Source organism: Triturus cristatus, chromosome 7, assembly GCF_964204655.1.
Source record: "Triturus cristatus chromosome 7, aTriCri1.1, whole genome shotgun sequence".
NCBI classification, from domain to species: Eukaryota; Metazoa; Chordata; class Amphibia; order Caudata; family Salamandridae; genus Triturus; species Triturus cristatus.
Window position 1 is genome coordinate 757,204,059 of NC_140590.1, and position 19,167 is coordinate 757,223,225.

Consider the following 19,167-nt stretch of genomic DNA (forward strand, 5'->3'; position numbering starts at 1 on the left):
AAGCCCTTTCTTCTTCCTCCAACGGTGGCCACAGAGTGATAACGGATGCCTCCACCCTAGGGTGGGGTGCTCATCTGGGGGATCTGGAGATCAAGGGTCTTTGGTCTCCAGAGGAAAGATTGTCTCATATCAATCTCCTAGAATTGCGGGCGATACGTTTGGCGTTCAAGGCTTTTCTCCCTTCCCTTCGCGGTCAGTCGGTTCAAGTCCTGACGGATAACACTACCGCGATGTGGTATGTCAACAAGCAGGGAGGAGTAGGGTCTTACCGTCTCTGCAGAGAGGCTTTGCGACTTTGGTCCTGGGCTCAGGACCATCGGATTTGCTTGATGGTGAATCATCTGGCCGGGGTGCTGAACGTACGTGCGGACAGTCTCAGTCAACAGTTTTCCGCCGACCACAAGTGGAGGCTTCATTCAGAGGTAGTTCTGCACATCTTCCGGACGTGGGGGACTCCTCTGGTGGACCTGTTTGCCACTCAAGAGAATGCGCATTGCCTGTCATTCTGCAGTCTCCAGTTTCCGATGCAGGGGACTTTGGGGGACGCGTGTCAGTTGAGTTGGGGCTCACAACTCCTTTACGCGTTTCCTCCTATACCCTTGATTCCTCGGGTTCTGAGGAAGATTCGCCAATACCGGGCCCAACTTATATTGATCGCCCCGGATTGGCCAAGAAGGGTGAGGTACACAGATCTACTTCACCTTTCGTCGCACCCTCCGCTCCGTCTCCCTCTCAGAGCAGATCTCCTCTCGCAGTCGGAGGGGCAGGTTCTTCACCCCCACCTCCAGAGCCTGCACCTTCATGCCTGGAGATTGAACGGGGCAACCTGAGTTCTCTCTCTCTCCCACCGGATGTAGTGGATGTTATATTATCATCCAGGCGACACTCCACTAAGTCAATTTATTCCTATAGATGGTCTAAGTTTGTAAAATGGTGTGGAGAGATCCATTGACCCTTTAAAGGCCCACTTGTCTAATGTGCTTCAGTTTGCTCTTTCCTTGGCTCAGCAAGGTGGTGCTGTGGCCACTGTTAAGGGCTATTTATCAGCCTTATCAGCTTTTCTGTGTCTTCCAGATCAGCCGTATATAAATCTCCTATTGTATTGCGATTTATCAAAGGTCTTACTAATAGGTTTCCACCTACTCCCTTTGTAATGCCACAGTGGGACCTTAATCTTGTTTTAACTTTTTTGATGGGGTCCCCTTTTGAGCCCCTTCATAGCTATCCTTTGAGGCCATTGGCTTTCAAAACGGTCTTTCTTGTAGCCATAACCTCAGCAAGGAGGGTGAGTGAGCTTCAAGCTCTTAGTTCAAAACCGCCGTTTTTAACCTTAAATGCTGAAAGGATGGTTCTCAGGACCAGGGCTGTTTTCCTTCCTAAGGTAGTTACTCCTTTTCATCTGGGGCAGTCCATTACTCTCCCTGTGTTTTATCCTCCCCCTCACCCTTCCAAGGAGGAGGAGGAGAGATTTCACTGCTTGGACCCTAAAAGAGCAGTGAGCTTTTATTTGGACAGAACAAAAGATATACATTTGGAAAATGCTCTTCCTGGGCTATGTTGGACACTCAAAAGGCAAAGCTGTGCACAAGCGCACTCTGTCCAGATAGATCATCCTAACCATCAAGATCTGCTACGCCCTGGCTGGTAAGGTTCCTCCTGGGGGTATTAGAGCTCATTCTACTAGACCTTAGTCTTCTACCTCTGCTTTGGCCAGGGGTGTTCCAGTTGCAGACATTTGTAAGGCCGCGACTTGGGCCTCCTTCCATACTTTCGCAAAGCATTATTGCTTAGACTCTGAGATGAGGAGGGAGGGTCATTTTGCGCGCTCTTATCTTGCAGGACTTTTTGGTATAGGAAAGGTGGACACCCTTCTCCGGGAGTGGGACTGCTGTGGGAATCTATTCACAAGGTGAGGAATCCACTGGCAGATGTATCCATCAGAAGAACAAGTTACTTACCTTCGGTAACGCTTTTTCTAGTGGATACAGTATCTGCCTGTGGATTCCTCACTGACCCACCCGCCTCCACGTTGTCCACCTTTGTATACCTAAAAAGATTCATTTTTTGACTGGTTGTTTATTCATTGTTATTTCTATTTAGTACATTTATAGGAAATGCTGTTGTTTTTAGCTTTCTTTTTTGGGTTTTGTGTATATATTGGTTCAAATGTTGTGTACTATGTATACTTGAGTTTGTGTCAGTCCACCTGTTCGCCTCGGAGGCACGGAAAAAATGGGTGGAACTAACGTCATCCCGCCGACGTGGCTCTCTTATGGCTCCGGTGACATCATACGGAGTCGCGAGCGAAGCCGTGGTATTATGACGTCCACATTGGCGTGCAAAGCTTGGAAAAATTCCGTGGAATTCTGCCACAGGGGATATTCACAAGGTGAGGAATCCACAAGCAGATACTGTATCCACCAGAACAAGCGTTACCGAATGTAAGTAACTTGTTCGTTAGGGAACTTGTTAGCTACCTATAGGTGGGAGACTGCGATATACAGAAGCAGGGGATACAGGGCAAAAAAAAGAGGTCTTGAAATCTGGGAGCCTATACCTAGATGGATTAATGAGGATGTCAACTCAATGATTTATGAGCAGACATGCTAGATAGATCACCCTGTGGCTGTGTAAATATAATTGTTTTCTTCTGTTAAAGGTTGCTGCAGTAAAGCAATGTATGATTTAACGTATTTTGGATCAGGAAGGAGGGGGGTGGGGAGTCAGGGAGGGGAGGGTGGGAATGGAATTCTAAAGTAAGAAAAACTTTTTAGATATCAACTATATAAGATATACGTACAGCAGGATATGCTTTGTTTGCTTGTATTTAAAATAAGATTATCCTTTTTATGAAGAGGCAGAACAAAGGCAGTTTTCCAATGCGCAGGTAAAGCACCCTCCGTGAACATTATATTGAAAATTTGCCCCAGATGTTGTACCACTTGTGCTGGAATCGTATGCATTATTTTTTTAGGACAAGGGTCTTGCGGAGCACCAGGTTTGATTATTGTAATTAAATTCATAAGCTGTTCTTCAGAGGGTACCTTGGAAGTTGAGACTCTAGTTTCACCTGTTGCTATATACGAGATTTGCCTCTCCGGCTGCATGGGTGTCCTGCCTGTGGAGAATTTGTTGAAGATGTTTGCTACTTTCTGTTGAAAAAAGCCGGCAAGGGCATCCCAAATTTTTTTGATTGGTTACTGCTGAGTTGGAATTAGATGGTACTGCCAATGGTTTTATGATTTGAAAGAGTTTTATTTGCGTCACATGCTAATTTTATCTGCTCGGAGTAAGAAGAAGTTTTAGCAACTAGAATACATTTTTTATGTTCGGCTAGTTTTGTAAATTGTTCTTTCTTCAGACTCATAGTTTTTCCTCCACTTCTGTTCTTGCCTACGACAGTCTCATCTTGATGTCTTAAGGGTCTCATATACCATGGCTGGGAGACTTTCTTTGTCATGGTTTTTAATTTAACCAGGCCTAAAATGTCCAAAGCCAAACTTAACCAGAGCGAAACATTTTCAACATTCTGCTCGAAGTTATCGGCTGATTGCCAAAATGTGGTTGTAAAGATAGCTTTCAGTTTGGCTGGCTGAATGTTATGCCAGGTCTACCTGGGGTTTGTTGAACTACAAGTCTGTGCAAAGGAGTCTTCTGAATCTTTAGCTGCCAATTGACTGCCCAGTGGTGGGACCAAGTAAGAGGAAGAGATGGTAGTATGTTAATAGATGGATGATTGGAAGAAAAAAAAATCTAGCGTATGTCCAACCCTGTACGTCGGACCTCTGGAAATTAAGGATAGTCCGAGCCCATTCATAGCTTCGATCAGCTTTGTGGAGTCCAAATCTGTCTCATTTGAAGTTGGAATTGAGGATGGATGATTCGTCAATCGTACTAAACATATCCACAAAGCCACATCAAGGCACCGGTGGGCGGTAAAAAGGCTGCATGTTCGGCAGTTGCACTAAGAATGCTAGGGCCTCATAACCAGGAGATGTTGAAGGCTCAAAAGTAGCTTTAAAATGGTTTTGATAAAAAAACAGCCAGTCCACCACCCTTTTTCTGTCAAGCCGATAGACCACGTATCCTGGGGACGTAACCACAATAATTTCTGAGTTTGAATCTGCCCATGTTTCGGTTACGAACACGAGCTGCGTGCTGCGCCTGAATTAAATCGGAAAACTCTAAGTGGTGCTTCACTAGGGACCTCGTATTTAAAAGCATACATGTGATATTCGTGTATGTTGAGCCGTTTTTCTTCTTTTGTTCTGCTGATCAGATCTCAGTTTGAACTAAGTTCCTTGCCGGTTTAGATGTCGAACATCTGGAATAGGAGTGATTAGGTCGAGAGTGGTGGGGTGTGATCAGGGAAGAAGCATTAGGCATAGTATGCGGGGGGCAATTACCGTGGTTCCCCCGCATATTGCTAGTAGAGCTTCTTATGAATCACTAATATTCCACACTGAATCTAGAGTTGTCCGACCAGGAGGACCGGCGCTGGGCGCGATCCAGACACGGGCGGGCTTGCCTTTGGCGCACCCGCTGTGCATGTCAGCTGCGCGTCTGTGCCATCCTCTGCTTTTATCCTTGGAGGAAATGAGCCTGAGAGAGAGACTAGACCGCCTCTCTCCTAAAATGGCACCTGAAAATTGCAAAACGGAAGCGAGTACACCAACTTGTTCTCTCTTGTGAGAAGTTGGCCTGGCATATGCTGGTCACTAGTTATAGTGGCCACCTTGCACCAGTCCAATTCGACTCTTATGGTAGATAGGTTTAAGACAACCTTTTAAAGAAACTATCCTAGTGGTAGCTGTGGAGAGCAGCCTTCAGGCTAAGTCTCAGAGGAATGTAAAGCAGCTTGTTTTACCTTATAATCTCTTGAATTACCAAATGACAGGACACCACACAGGTATATATATCAAATATATATGTATTTATTTCTAGACACACTCTACTAATCTCTTTATGAGATTAGAAGCCAGGAACACATTAAAATATCAACGTTTCACAATAAGTTAAACACAAATATGGCCGGGGCCCTAGGGGCGTACCAGACCATATACCAAAAAAATGGGTTAAGAAAGTCGACTTGCAAAATGACAAGGTCTAGGGCCTGTAGAATCGTTGGGGCTTCACTGCTGCAGTGAAAGCAGGTAAGTAACAGACCCACGGGAGACGCATGCAGTGTGTGAACACAGCCGCGGGTTCCCTATTGATTATAATGGAGCAAGTCGCTGTTTGACTTTTAAAGTTTTAGGGTACTTCGAGGAAGTCTACAAGCAAGTCACTTACAAGGTAAGTAATTCGAGGTCCAACACACACTAGGGCACCAGAGTGCACAAGTCACCTCACCATAGGTGTCTTTTGGTGTCGGGTGGCGTCGCTGTTTTCTATGGAGACCAAAGAGACTTGCTGCTTTTGTCGACTGAAGAAGTGTCCGGTGGAATCCAAGGGTGGATTCAAGATGCAGATGACCTGAAAATTGAAGGGCCAGTGTTCAAAGTCACTTGCCAGTGACCGGTCGCCAGGAAGATGGATGACCACAGATGTCGGGTGATTTCAGGTCGTCGATGGTGTTTTGACTCTTCACTCACGAGGTCCAGGAGAGATAGACGATGACCAGCAGCTGGATTTGGAGTGTCCCACTATGTCTGCAGCTGATTGCGGTGTCGGCAACCGGATTGGAGCCAATAAGCCTTGGCAACTGCAAGTCTCGTGGAAATCGAAGAAGGTCAGCATTGCAGACCAGCAAGGTCTGAGGGACTCACCCAGCAAGGGTGAGTGAGGGCAGGTCTGGAGCAACCAGGGGAGCCCTTTTAGTCGATAAAGTCTTCGGGGGACCCACAAGCCAACGGGCAAGGGATCGCGAAGACGCCTCTTGAGGAAAAGCTTCACAGGAGCCCACGGTCACTCGGGACGGGGTAGGCCTCTGATTTTCGCTGCAAAACCTGCTGGAGGATTGGGCCACAAATGGTCCAATGCACAAGTTCGCAGAACGTCGTGAAGGGGTTGCACTCGACAATAGTGCACGGTACCCAGGTATTGCTGTTCCTCGTCACTCGTGGGGTCCACTCGCCTCAGCTCTGCTGGGGACTCACAATGGCCGTTGAGAAGTCAGGAAATCCACTTCCAGGGCTGCAGGGACTTCGAACTCCGGAGGGAGCGGGAAAGTTTGCGACCGTTGATTAAGGTTTTTGGTGCCTGCCAAGCAGGGGAGTCACTCCTTGACTCCAAGGGAGATTCTTCTGTCTTCCAAAGGTAGTGGAACGTCGAAGGGGCAGGATTCTTCTTTGTAGAGCATCGTCCAGGGTTATCTGATTTGCAATGGCAAAGTTTTATATCTTATGCTGAAGATATGGGAGGGACTAGCTCTATGACCACTCCTCTGGGAGGGTCATGGTAGAGGGTGGTTACACCCACTTCCCTTTGTCCAGTTTCACGCCAGAGCAGGGACAGGTAGCCCCTGAACCGGTTTGAGCTGGCATATGCATAGAGGAGTCTACTGCTCCCCCAGTGCAGGACTTCAAAGCACTCTAGGAGTGCACCCACCCAGCTCCAATACACTAAATCCTGTCTGGAATGTGGTGACACCTCCCTGTGACAGGATGCCTTTTGTTGGGCTTCCTCCACTGCGAGTTTCAGTCAGCAGCAGGAGGGCAGCCCAGTGTCTGTGCTGGTGGCATCCATTTTGTGATGCCAGGGCTCTTTCAGATTTCTGTCGTTTTACTACAGTGGGTACTTGTCGTCCCCTCTAGAAGGGTGGGATCATGCTCCCACATCATGGACTGATGTGGGGGTATGATTCCAAGATGTTTGACACCAAACACGACATGTTTTGATGCAGTCATTCCAAAGTTAGTATTATAATGCACTTAAGAGTATATGGTTTAACCGCATCCACATACAGCCATAGAGAATAGACTCTGGTAGCTGCAGAGGGGCCCTGCTCATGCAGAGGCACCCCCTCACATTGTAAACCAAGCGCCCTGCCCTCAGGATTGATAGGGCCTGCCATAGGGGTGGCTGATAGGTTTATATGTGTGTGTTTATGGTGAGGTATAGAAACCTATACCTCAGTGAGGAGTGCTAACACTACCTCACCCAGGCTGCAGTAGCAGGCCTGTGGTGTCAGATTGAGTCTGCTTCCCAGGGGTGGCATAATACATGCTTCAGCCGCTGGTAGGCCTGTGAAGTGCCTATGCCCTAGGTACCCAAGGTACCATATACTAGGGGCTCATAAGGTACCACTGTATCCAATCACTATTGCATCTAATATGCACCCCAAGTCGTTTAGAGAGAACAGAGAGACTGGGGCCCTGATTCTCAGGGACCCAGCCAGACTATAGCCAGAAACCAGGCTATACATCAGAAAAAAAGTGGGGGCAACATAAGTGCAGATCCTACTCTCCTACATCTCTCCACTCAATCAGAACGCAAGTGCTGCGGTGGATCAGGGAGGAATGGAAGCAAGCAGTTAGCTCTGGCAGCCAGTAAGTACTAATTAGAAATAAATAGTCCCTGAGGCTATGTTGTTTATTAGCAGCCAGAAAAGTGTCATTAAGAAATGCCCAAAAAGAAATAAAAGCAAAGTCATTAAAAATATATTTAAAGGTGTATTAAGAGATCGGTTATGCTGGTACTTTCGATGCAGCTTTCAACCGATGCACGTTGGCGCCATCCTCCATTTTTATCCTTGATGGAAATGAGCCTGAAAGAGAGGCTAGACCTTCTCTCTCCCAAGATGGTATCTGAAAATGGCAAAACTGAAGCAAGCACACCTACTTATCCTTACTCCACTTAATCAGCACGCAAGTGCTGCGCTGGACCGGGGAGGAATGGAAGCAAGTGCCTAGCTCTGGCAGCTGGTAAGTACTAAGTAGAAATAAATTGCCCCTGCAGCAATGTTTATTAGCAGCCAGAAAAGCGTCAATAAGGAATGCCCAAAAAGAAATAAAAGCAAAGTGATTAAAAATATATATAAAAGTATTAAAAGTGTATTAAAAGATCAGGTTGGCTGTTACCTTCTCTGCAGCTTTCAGCTGCAGCGATGTTGTGAATAGCAACACCTTCATATATCACATTGAGACATCGACAAAACACAATATTCAGACAAAATACAGTGCATTAATTTACCAGCACCCGAGTATCAAATCACCACAACATCAAATATACCTTGCTTCAATTTCAATACTACAATCAGAAAAAACTAACAGAGAAAAAATGATGATAGTTCTTCAATTGCAGAGAAAAGGAATGATTAGAAGAACCACATGCCCCTCTTGGCCAAACACAAGCTACACCTAATCTCCCAGATACAAATCTTTTCCCTAACGTCCAAATTTCACACTGTTTAACACCCATGGGCTTAGCGTACCATCTGTGTCACGCCCAGCGGTCCAAGCAGACAACACCCCTCACTTCTTCCCGATACCAAGAGTGTGTAAGCTTCTGTAACTGTGCTGCCGGCCGAAGTGTTTAATTAAACAGACTATTCCTGTTTTGCCAAACACCTCTTGTCTTTTGTTTTTTCAAGGTGAATTCATATTCAAGCAACATTTTGGGGAGCCAGTCAGGAGAGATTTGTACCCCAAACCCAACTGCAGCCAAAGGAAAGGGACCCTGCATGGATGGATTCACCTTTGTGCAGCAAGATAGGTTAGCAGACACCGCAATTGATTGGAAGTTCTGCCGAATCTGCGGTTGGTGGTCTATCCTGAAGCCGCCGTCAGAGGGTAAGAGACCACATCTGATCCTTAGTCCCCAGCATTTGGCGTATGGCAAACTAGGAAGAAGCGCAAAAATGTAGCCTGAGCGCCCTGCCACTGACAGAAATCTGGCAATTTACCTATTTTATGTGTCTGAACTGAGTACTCGCAAAGCGGCCTTGGAGGCGTTCCCAGAGAGGTGATATTTTTTTCGAAAGTCTGCATGCTAGGAATTGTGAATTGGTTGTCGCTTGGACCGCTGGACGTGATACACATGATACACTTGTCCCTGGGTGTGATACAGGGTTGAGGCCTCATCGCTTGGACCGCTAAGCGTAACGAATGACTTACCTTCGGTAACGGTGTATCAGGTAGAGACACACTCTAGCCGCAGATTCCTTAACTTAGAATATCCCCAGCCGTCAGACTGGATCCGGAAAACATTACGCAGCAGCACCACAGTGCGCCGGGGGCGGCGCCGCACGGCTCCGCCCTGACGTCGTCCACGGACGTGACGTCAGCGAAGCCATATATGCCCCTCCCAGCGCGCTGACGTCAGATTTCTTCTTTTCCGCGTCCCAACGCGGATCCTGGAAAACCAGCAGTTCCTTGGCCTGTTTTTTGGGCCTTCTCGACGTCTTCAGCATCCCGGAACAGTGTGTGATGCCTTCGGACTTAAAAGCGTGTGAGACCTGTGCGCGCCAAATGTCTGTCACGGACCCGCACACCATATGTATGTGGTGCCTGGGAGTGCACCACAACTCCGAAGAGTGCGACGCCTGTCAACAAATGAAACCCAAGTTCTTGAGGGAGCGTCGTATGAAATTGCTGGCCGCACGCTGTCCGGCCCTGCACCTTCGCGCCACCGTTCTCCCTCTCGGGATCGGGTCCATTCCCGAGGTCGATCTCGCGGACATCGTTCAGAGGCAGAGAAGCACAAACGTAAGTCGCGGAAGGTCTTCCTCCCATAAGTGTGATGCTGGGGCACGCTCCTCTCGCATCCTTGCCAGGCACGGGAACCCGGCAGTCATCTCCTCCATACCCTCCCTTCCCGGGATTTGGAGCGACGCGAGCCCAAATGGAGGTTTACTCAAAGGCCCTCCACTCTTTCTCTGGGTCCCCCCCTCTCCCTGGTGCGCCTTCAGGTCCCACAGAGGTGGAAGGCACGCATGTCAGGTCCTCACTGCCGGCTGCGTGCAACGACTCCGGTTCCAGAGTCGATACGACGCCGACGGGACACGGCCCGGAGTGCCTTCCCAGTCGTCCGTCCAGCCCACCCGTCCAGTCACCGCATAACCCTGCGCGGCTTCCTGCGCTGACGTCAGATGCGAAACCGAGCTCGACGCCCTGTCGACGTCTTTCCTCCCCGCATATTGCGGTTGGATCGCCGTCGGACGACGCCCAGGCCGAGTCCCCTCTGGGCGTCGTCGACGTCAATACGACGCCGACTCTGCGTCGGTTGACTTCACTCTTTCAAGAGGTTGACGTTCCTCTGGACTCCCCAGGCCCGAGGTCGCTTCGGTGCCCCTTGTTGCAGGTACCTAGCGTTCCGTGGCCTTCAGATCAACTTCAGGCTCCTCCACTTTTACTCTCTAGTGGACGGGTTAGTCTCCAACCGACGGTTTATTGTCGCCTCCCAGAATGGCGGCTGAGGCTAGTGCAGCTTACGCAATGGCTATTCACAGGGTGGCAGCTATTCTTAGGTTTCAGCCCCCTGTGGTGTCCCTGCCTTCTGATCATTTACTGGATCTTCTCCACATCGAGCCAATTGAGGTGGAGCCTTTGCTGCCCCTTGGGGGGGTCTTTGTTTGACATCCTGCTTGGCACCTGGGCGAGGCCCTCCTCTTGTGACCCTGTTGATCTGGCCATTGCTCGCCGACACCGTCCGGCCCCGGATGATCTACTCTGCCTGTCCCGTCACCCTATAGCTCAGGGTCTGGTTGTTCAGGCGGCTTTTGACTTTGCAGCCTGCCTCCGCTTTGCCATTGTTACCTCCCACCAGGGAGTCTAGGTGGTTGGACACATGTGGTCGCCAGCTTTTACCTCTGCCAGTGCGGGCATCCGTGCATTAAAGATGTCTTGGGTGTTCGCACACGCTTCCATTGCCCTTTGGGACTTAGTCGAGCTCCTTCTTCCTTCTCTTCCATAAGGGCCACGGGCAGAATTGCATCGCCTTCTTCTTGATGGCAGGGGAATGGCGCAATTTTCCCTTCAATCTTTCCTTGATGCAGCTGACTCTGTTGGTAGGGCACTTGCCCAGTCGGTTGCTTTGCGCCGCCATGCATGGCTGCGCGACAGTCGTTTCCCAGACAATGTTCGGGATGCTCTTCGTGACTTGCCATTCAATGGCGTGGACCCTTTTTGACAGCCACGCTGATTCAGCGGTCTCCCGCCTCATGTCTGGACTACCGTGACTCTTGCGGCACGACTTTCTGCCTTATGGTATTGTTTTCTTCTGCATAGGCAATGTTGCCTTGTTGGTTTGATTTTCAAAAAATGCCCTGGGTTCTTTACATAGTACCCGGATAGTATAGGCGGTTGTTCCGCCATCTCAGTATTTGTTCAGTACAGCCGGATGGCTGGTTCTGTCTTCCTTTCAGTCCTCTGAATGTGTGCTTTGCCCAAGAGGACTCCCCTCGCAGGAGTTGAGACTTACCCTATGTGGGGTATTTGCTGGTTATGGAGTAGCTGCCATAGGCTTGGTGCGTTCCTATGGAGTCTTCCTCACAGACATACTTCTCTGGGTCTGGCTGTCCTCTTTTTCTGTTGTTCAGCGATCCGAAAGTTAGCATCGCTCTATTGCACTTTCGGTTACAGTTTGCTCCAGTTGTCTCTAGTACTTGGAAGCCTCGGTATGGATTCCTTACCATGCGGCCTCTTCCTCGCCTGCCTTTCATGGGGGCGTTTTTCAGCGTCACAGTGCTCCTCTTGTCCATGATGGCTGCTCTTCTTTTGCCGGACGCTGTCCCTTGGGGCCCTTGTTCTGTTCGGTTCAGGTGCAGTTCCTTCACGGCTGACGCCCTGTCATCGTTTTGCACCTGGAAAAGCCGCTGTGCGGCACGCTTCTTAGTGTTGGGGCAAACTGTGAGTGCACCCTGGTATGATTGCTGTCATAGGGTGTTTGTGTTGTTTATTCCGCTTCTGCGGTGCTGGTTCTACCCTCCCCTGTAAGGGTTGGGTAATAGTTTCTCGTACTTCAGCCCTTACTAGGCTTGTCTTTGAAGGTGGCGTCTTTGCCATGTACGTCTCTGCAGTACATTGCCTTGTGCCCTCGATTTCTGGGCACTTTCCCAACAGGAGTTGTTCCACATTCCCTGCTGCTTCTGCACAGGTGTTTTCAACACTTCTGCTTTGGGTTCCTGCTGTAACACTCTCAAGGGGAGTGTTCTCTTCAGGATACTCGCTTCTTGGGTCCCTGGACCGTTAGGTTGGTCCTGACTGTTTCAACTATCATGTCTGGCTCCATCTCCTCATCTGTCTTGCGGGGGACCGTTGCTCCTCCTGGGTGGGGGGCTGATGTCGCTTACGGGTCTGGACATTCTCCAGTCCAATTCTGCTTCCACATGACTGTTGGACTTTTTGTGTACCCTAGCTATTTATTGTGTTACGCTTCCTTTTTTTGTGTATTTCTTCTCACTCTATATCTGCTCTGTGCTCTTACACAGCAGAGTCATGCAGGCAACGATCCTTCATGCGGTGTCCGTGGTCCTCGACCCGGTCTGCTTTTGCTACGAGCTCTTATGTGGGTGTCCAGCTTGCATGGTTCCCCTTTTTGATGGTTGCTTTCTTGCTATTGCGTCTCTTGCATTTGGGCTGCTCATGCTACCCTACAGGAGGGTTTTTGCTATACTTCGTGTGGTTCTAGCATCCACACGGTATGCTTATGTATCTTCCAGTCTTCCACTTGACTATCATTCTTACTGTAGTCCTGTTTTGGGTGTGTCTGCTGATTGCCGTCAGCCCTTTCACATGTCTTGTGACACAGCGACTCTGTACTGGCGTGTCTTCTGTTCTACTACTACCGGCACTTTCTGGCCATGGATCGGCATCCTGCCAATGCTGCCCCACATCTTTTGGCTGGTGCGGGTTTCAACAGTGCTTTCCACTGTTGTGCATAGTGGACCGGTATGCGCTGACTCTGTCGTACCAGTTGTCATCTCTCTGGGTTTTACTTACAGTCATCATGCCGGATCCTGCAGATCCATCGGACCCTAGGTTTAGTTCCACTTCTTTGAGAAAGTCATTAACTTTCCCTTTCACACAGACATATCTAGCATATGTTTTATTTTTCTCACCCGGTATACATACGTGGGGTTTCATGCTGTACTTTAACGGCTTGTGGTGCCTTTGCCTCCCAATGTTTTCCACTCTTTTCTAAGCTTCATGGTCTGGTGTGGCTGCGCTGGCTTGCGGTCCCCACCATGTTTTTGATGGCTAAGTTCTCTTGGAGACTTGATGGGTTCAGTGGCAGACCTGCCTCCTCTATGGGTATGGCTTTGGTGTCTATTCTAAGTTAAGGAATCTGCGGCTAGATGTTTCCATCAGATAAACGAGTTACTTACCTTCGGTAACAATGTATCTGGTAGAGACACAGTCTAGCCGCAGATTCCTTAACGCCCGCCCATCCTCCCCGTTCTGCGAGGACCTTTTCAGGTTTGACTTCCTTCCTTCGCCTCCCTCCGGGTGGCTTGACCCTTCTGCGGGGTGACATTTTTCACTTCGCTCCGATACACAATGCTTCAATCTGTTTCATTGCTCTACTCCGCCCATTCTCGTGATTGGGCGGTATGCTTATGTGTCATGTGTCCTTTCCAACCCTACGCCCTGGGTTGTCCAGTGTGAGATCCACTCATGTTTTCCCACCCCCCGCTCTCCCCTTCTCCATCGCCTTGGGGTCTCTTACCTCCCCTGCGGTCCATTGGTTGGAATTCTTTTGGGTCTGCCACGTTCTATAGGTCTATTATTGGGGATACGACGTCTCTTTCGGGTGACGTCTTCTGGTGAATTGTCCTTGCTCCTGTGTTCCGTACTTGTTGTCCCTCACAGTTATACATTATGTTTGCGGACTTTCTGTCGTCTGCCAAGATGTTTTTCACATCTTCATCTGCCTCCAAGGGAGGTTTAGCCTTCACTTTTGCGGGGTTTCTTCTCAGAGTGGTGCTCTGCACTTTTCCTTCACTAGTTTTCAACATACAGTGCCGGGCAATGTCCTTTATGGTGCTGTTTTTCACCATTTAATTTCTTTTTCTTTTTTCATAATTTTTGCACACTGTTCCCGTATTCTCAGGTTTTGGTGGTGGCTCCACGTCGTGGCGCGGAAAAGTTTCTCCAACGCAAAATGACGTCAGTGCGCCGGAAGGGTCATATATGGCTCCACTGTGGACGATGTCAGGGCGGAGCCGTGCGGCGCCGCCCCCGGCGCGCAGAGGTGCTGCTGCAGAAGGTTTTCCGGATCCAGTCCGACGCCTGGGGATATTCTAAGTTAAGGAATCTGCAGCTAGACGGTGTCTCTACCTGATACATCGTTACCGAGGGTAAGTCATTTGTCACGCTTAGCAGTCCAAGCGATGAGGCCTCAACCCTGTATCACACCCAGGGACAAGTGTATCATGTGTGTCACTTCCAGCGGTCCAAGCGACAACCAATTCACAATTCCTAGCGTGCAGACTATTGAAAAAAAGATGACCTCTGTGGGAACACCTCCAATGCCGCCTGGCGACTACTCAGTTCGGACACATAAAATAGGTAAATTGCCAGATTTTTGTCAGTGGCAGGGTGCTCAGGTTAAATTTTTGCGCTTCTTCCTAGTTTGCCATACGCCAAATGCTGGGGACTAAGGATCAGATGTGGTCTCTTACCCTCTGGCGGCGACTTCAGGATAGACCTCCAACCGCAGATTCGGCAGGACTTCCAATCAATTGCGGTGTCTGCTAACCTTTCTTGCTGCGCATATGTGAATCCATCCGTGCAGGGTCCCTTTCCTTTGGCTGCAGTTGGGTTTGGGGTACCAATCTCTCCTGACTGGCTCACCAAAATGTTGCTTGAATATGAATTTACCTTGAAAAAACAAAAGACAAGAGGTGTTTGGCAAAACAGGAATAGTCTGTTTAATTAAACACTTCGGCCGGCAGCACAGTTACAGAAGCGGGACTGAGGACTCTCTTAAAGCACAATCAAGTTGAACAAGCCTTTATACAGTTTTTGAATATCAAAGTATTCCTGGTGATCCTTGTTTGGTAGGAAAAATTGCTGGACTTATCTGTGGAGTCACATGGGTAACGTGTCCAGTTGTCTGGCATAAGGGGTGTGTGATCACTGTGTGTACTGTATGTTCTGTGTTCTGATTGACACTGTTCCTAACTTCATGTGGCATCTGACTTTATGGTGTTTTGGAAAAGTGCGCACCCCTCCAGCCATGTGTGCTTTAATGAGCCCAATCTCCCTGGACCATTGTTGTGTTGTTATGCTTATCTGGGGGATTGGCCTGAGTTTCCTGTTAACGCGTTTGTCTGCCGGCAACGTGCCACCCCACCTGTGACCTGTCAAGCAGTAACTTTAGGTCGCAGAACCTGCCTGACCACGTATTTCTGAGTCGGGTAGACAGAGTTCATTACGTGCAAATTTGATAGTGATACAATTTCTCTCGTATATGCGAGTGTATCATTATAAGCATTGGCATTGATTTTATCAATATCAACACCTCCACCAAGAGAGGTCCTGCTGTTTCGTTTTCTTCCCCTCTCCAAGTCACCCAAGTAAAGTGAGAGCCTCCAAAGCAAGCGACCCGCCTGACAACACACCTCTGCACTCAAATCCAGGGCCGGCTCTAGGGCGGTGCGACCAGTGCCACCGCTACAGGTTCTGACTCTTCGGAGGGGCGCCGTATTTGAAAGTATTTTATGGTTTTAATGTACTGCTGCATTGCTGGCCTCTGGCACTTTTCATACAACAATAAAAACTTAAATATAACTCCAGGGATTAATGGCCTTCCTGGAGAGAGAAGGAGTTGTGTTTGTCTAGTGGAATCTTAACTCATTTTATGGTAGCACAGAGGGTTAATATCTCTGCTGCAAAGAATGTGTATCATGCAGATCACAAAGTGCATATAGTTTAAATAGATCAGTGCTTTAGTCAGAGAGAGCCTCTTGTTACTAGCAGTATAGATGTTAAAATCCTAACCTGGAACAGTGAACTAATAACTGTCATCAAAGAGCTGCATGCTAACTACAAGGTATAGATTAGAGTACCATCATTTTTTTCCTCCATCTTTCATTTTTCTAATATTTCAAAAAGGGTAAAAATAAATCCTTATTATTAAATGTAACCATGGGGTTATGTTTTAAATTCTGAGTCTTTACTTCTCCATACCAAGCTCTCTTAAACTATACTGCCTGTCAGTTTGCATGACATGTGACTCACCTTGTAGTCTGTTGGCATATTTAACACTTCCTATACACTGATTTACACATATATGATTGATTGTGTCGGTGTAATGTGTGTGTATGTTATGTAAAGTGCTCCGACACCCTAAACTGGAAATAGGTGGCGCTATATAACTAATCTAACACATCTGATAGAGAGAGGTTATGGAGACTTGAGGAGGCACTGTTAAAAGGTGGTAGTGAGAGAGTCTGTGGGGGGCGCCAACAAACATTGTCGCACAGGGCGCCACCAGTGCTATAGCTGGCCCTGCTCAAACCCCACAGCCCAAATACACACAAACTGATGGTGTCTCCTTTCCCCAGAGACCCTCAAGAGCTGAGCCCCCCTTTGGGTTCTGCTGGACTTGTCCCCAAGTCCCCGCTTGCAGACTTTCTTTTACAGGTAAGTTTAACAGGTCTGTGGTATGTGTCATAGGTATATGGCGCTACAGAGAAAGTGCACAAGTATTAATGGTTCTCTAATACGACGGTGCTGAAAGGCGTAGAGACACCACACACTCTACAGATGTAAGCCGGAGCTTAACGTTACTTCTTGCTGAAGCCTCAGCACACGTGATAAATACACGTGTTTTTGTTAAATTCACACATGAAATACGAGTACATAAACAAAAAAATATATATTTCCTTCTTTTTTCAAAAAACACAGAGTACAATATTCTTCTTGTCTTCTTTATTAAGACGAGTCCAGGTGAAGTGTCGAGATTACAGCCAACACGTGTTTCGTCGCATCGGGAGTGTGATTCTGTGGAATCCCTCGTTTCTACAATTGAACTTAGAACCCCTTGTGGGCCAGAATTACAACCACAATTAAAAGATTTCAAGAATACCAAGAGAGCCTTGAGGAAGTCGCGGGATCACACAGAATATTGTACTCTGTGTTTTTTGAAAAAAGAAGGAAATATATATTTTTTTGTTTATGTACTCGTATTTCATGTGTGAATTTAACAAAAACACGTGTATTTATCACGTGTGCTGAGGCTTCAGCAAGAAGTAACGTTTCTTTTACAGGTACCCTGCCATTGACTTTAACAATCCCATAGGATAACATTACTGCGTTCGAGGCTCATGTGTGTGTATTTGAGGTTTTTACTGGTTTACTTTAAAAACCCTATCTCAGAAAGTACTTACTTGATTCCGATGGTCTTGGTGTCTAAAAATATTTTAAAATCTGTGTTATTTTTCAAATTTCAGATTTCTTTTTGAGTGTGTGTCTCATTTATTGACTCAGTATGTACTACAAATGCTCAACACTCTCCTCTTATAAGCCTAAGCTGCACGACCACACCATCACAAATAGAACCATATAGAAACCAGTAACGGTAATTTGGACTTTTTTTTATTTTTTTAGTTCAAAATACTTTATTGATTTTCACAAGGTCATACAGAAAGGCTGTAGCAGGGTAAGCATAAGATATCCAAGGCAAAGTTTTACATATGTAGTCATAAAGTGAGGGTGATGCGCCTTTATGGATAACATGAGTCTAACCCAAGTGATCACTGATAGAAGAAAAGAGGACAGGCCAAAGAAGGGAAAAAAGGAAAGAAAGAAGAAGAGAAGGGAAGGAAGAGCAACGGCTAGACGAGCTGTAACATCGCTTTCCAGCATTTCTATGCATATGTTGGCACAAGGGCACCCGATATTGGCAGGCCTTACATAGTATATCAACCTAGCACAAGTAACAATGAATATTACACTTACGTACAATTATTCTGGTGGAAAGACAGTAAGGTCGCAGGATATGAATTCATGGTAAACACTTTGTTCATGGAGGTTCGTAAGAGTCTAGAAACGTGACCAAAGAGTTCCACAACGTCCTGGATGACTTTTTCCATGGAGAGTTTTGTAATGCAATGTTGTCTGCCCCTCTGAGATGGATGATCCAGTTTATCCAGCTTTTATAAGATGTTTTACTCATGTCGTTCCAGTTCGCAAGAACCATTTTCACCGCAGAGATTAGTAACAGGTCAAGTAGATCTTTGTCAGAATCAATTCTCAAGTGTGTGCTTATACAGGCCGTGGGTAGATTGAAGGATTCTCTGACCATAGTACACTTAAACAAACCAGTTATAAAGGCAAAGATTTTGTCCCAAAACGATTTCAGTAAGGTACACTGAAAGATAAGATGGACTTTTTGAAGGGTATATTCAAACACTGGTTCACTACATAAAAAGCCAGCTTCCTACATCTGTGTTTTCAATATTATCTATCTGATAGAGACTTCTGCTGCAGATTCCTTACCTTTGAATTTCCCAGGCATCAGGCTGGATCCGGAAACTTTTGCTCGAGCAATACCCCTTGCACACGCTGTCGTGTAGCTCCATTTGGGTCCACGTGACTTCGCCAGCCTCATTAGCGTCGGTTATGATGTTGCATTCACCTGTATAAGCACCACCCAGGCGCGCCGACGTCAGTTCTTTTCTTTCCACGTCAGTTAAGCGCCAATCCGGGAAGAGCTACCCCTCTGTCGCTTTTTGACAGCCCTTTTTCAACTTTTTGTCGACTTTGGAATTTCCATTGTGTGCGAGGATGTCTTCGAGTAAGACAGGGTTTAAACCGTGCAGTGCCTGTCACCTCATGATGTTGGTTACCGAACCCCACCTCATCTGTCTCTGGTTCTGGTGTCCCAAGTTTGACCACAGCTCAAAGTCTTGCTCGGACTGTCGGGCCATGGCTCCGAAGGCCTTGGGGGTGCGCACTATGAAGCTCCTTGCGAGCCAGCAGTCTACACCATCCAGCAAACTTTGTGGAGGTCCCATTCCCGATCAAAGAAGAGGAGGACGCTGCTGAACCACTCCTGGAGCCCCAAGTCCTCTTCATCCCACTCGAGGTCATCAGGCTACTCGGGGAAGAGGCACAAGAAGAAGTCGTCGAAGTGGACTTGAACTTCGCCTCTACTGTCCTCCATCGACAAACGAGGTAAGAAACACCAACGCTCTAGGCACGGTTCTCTGGAGCCAGACAGGGTCGACTTTGCGCCTTCCTCCCTTTCCAGGAGCCAGAGTGACTCTCGCTCAAATGA

At 47.6% G+C, this 19,167-nt stretch overlaps 1 protein-coding gene across 2 annotated transcripts in view; it reads left to right on the plus strand.

Moving 5' to 3' along the window:
- The window catches only part of DNAH17 (dynein axonemal heavy chain 17), a 14,992,541-nt gene that overhangs the window by 14,577,314 nt on the left and 396,060 nt on the right, over positions 1-19,167 (plus strand). The window lies entirely within an intron of this gene.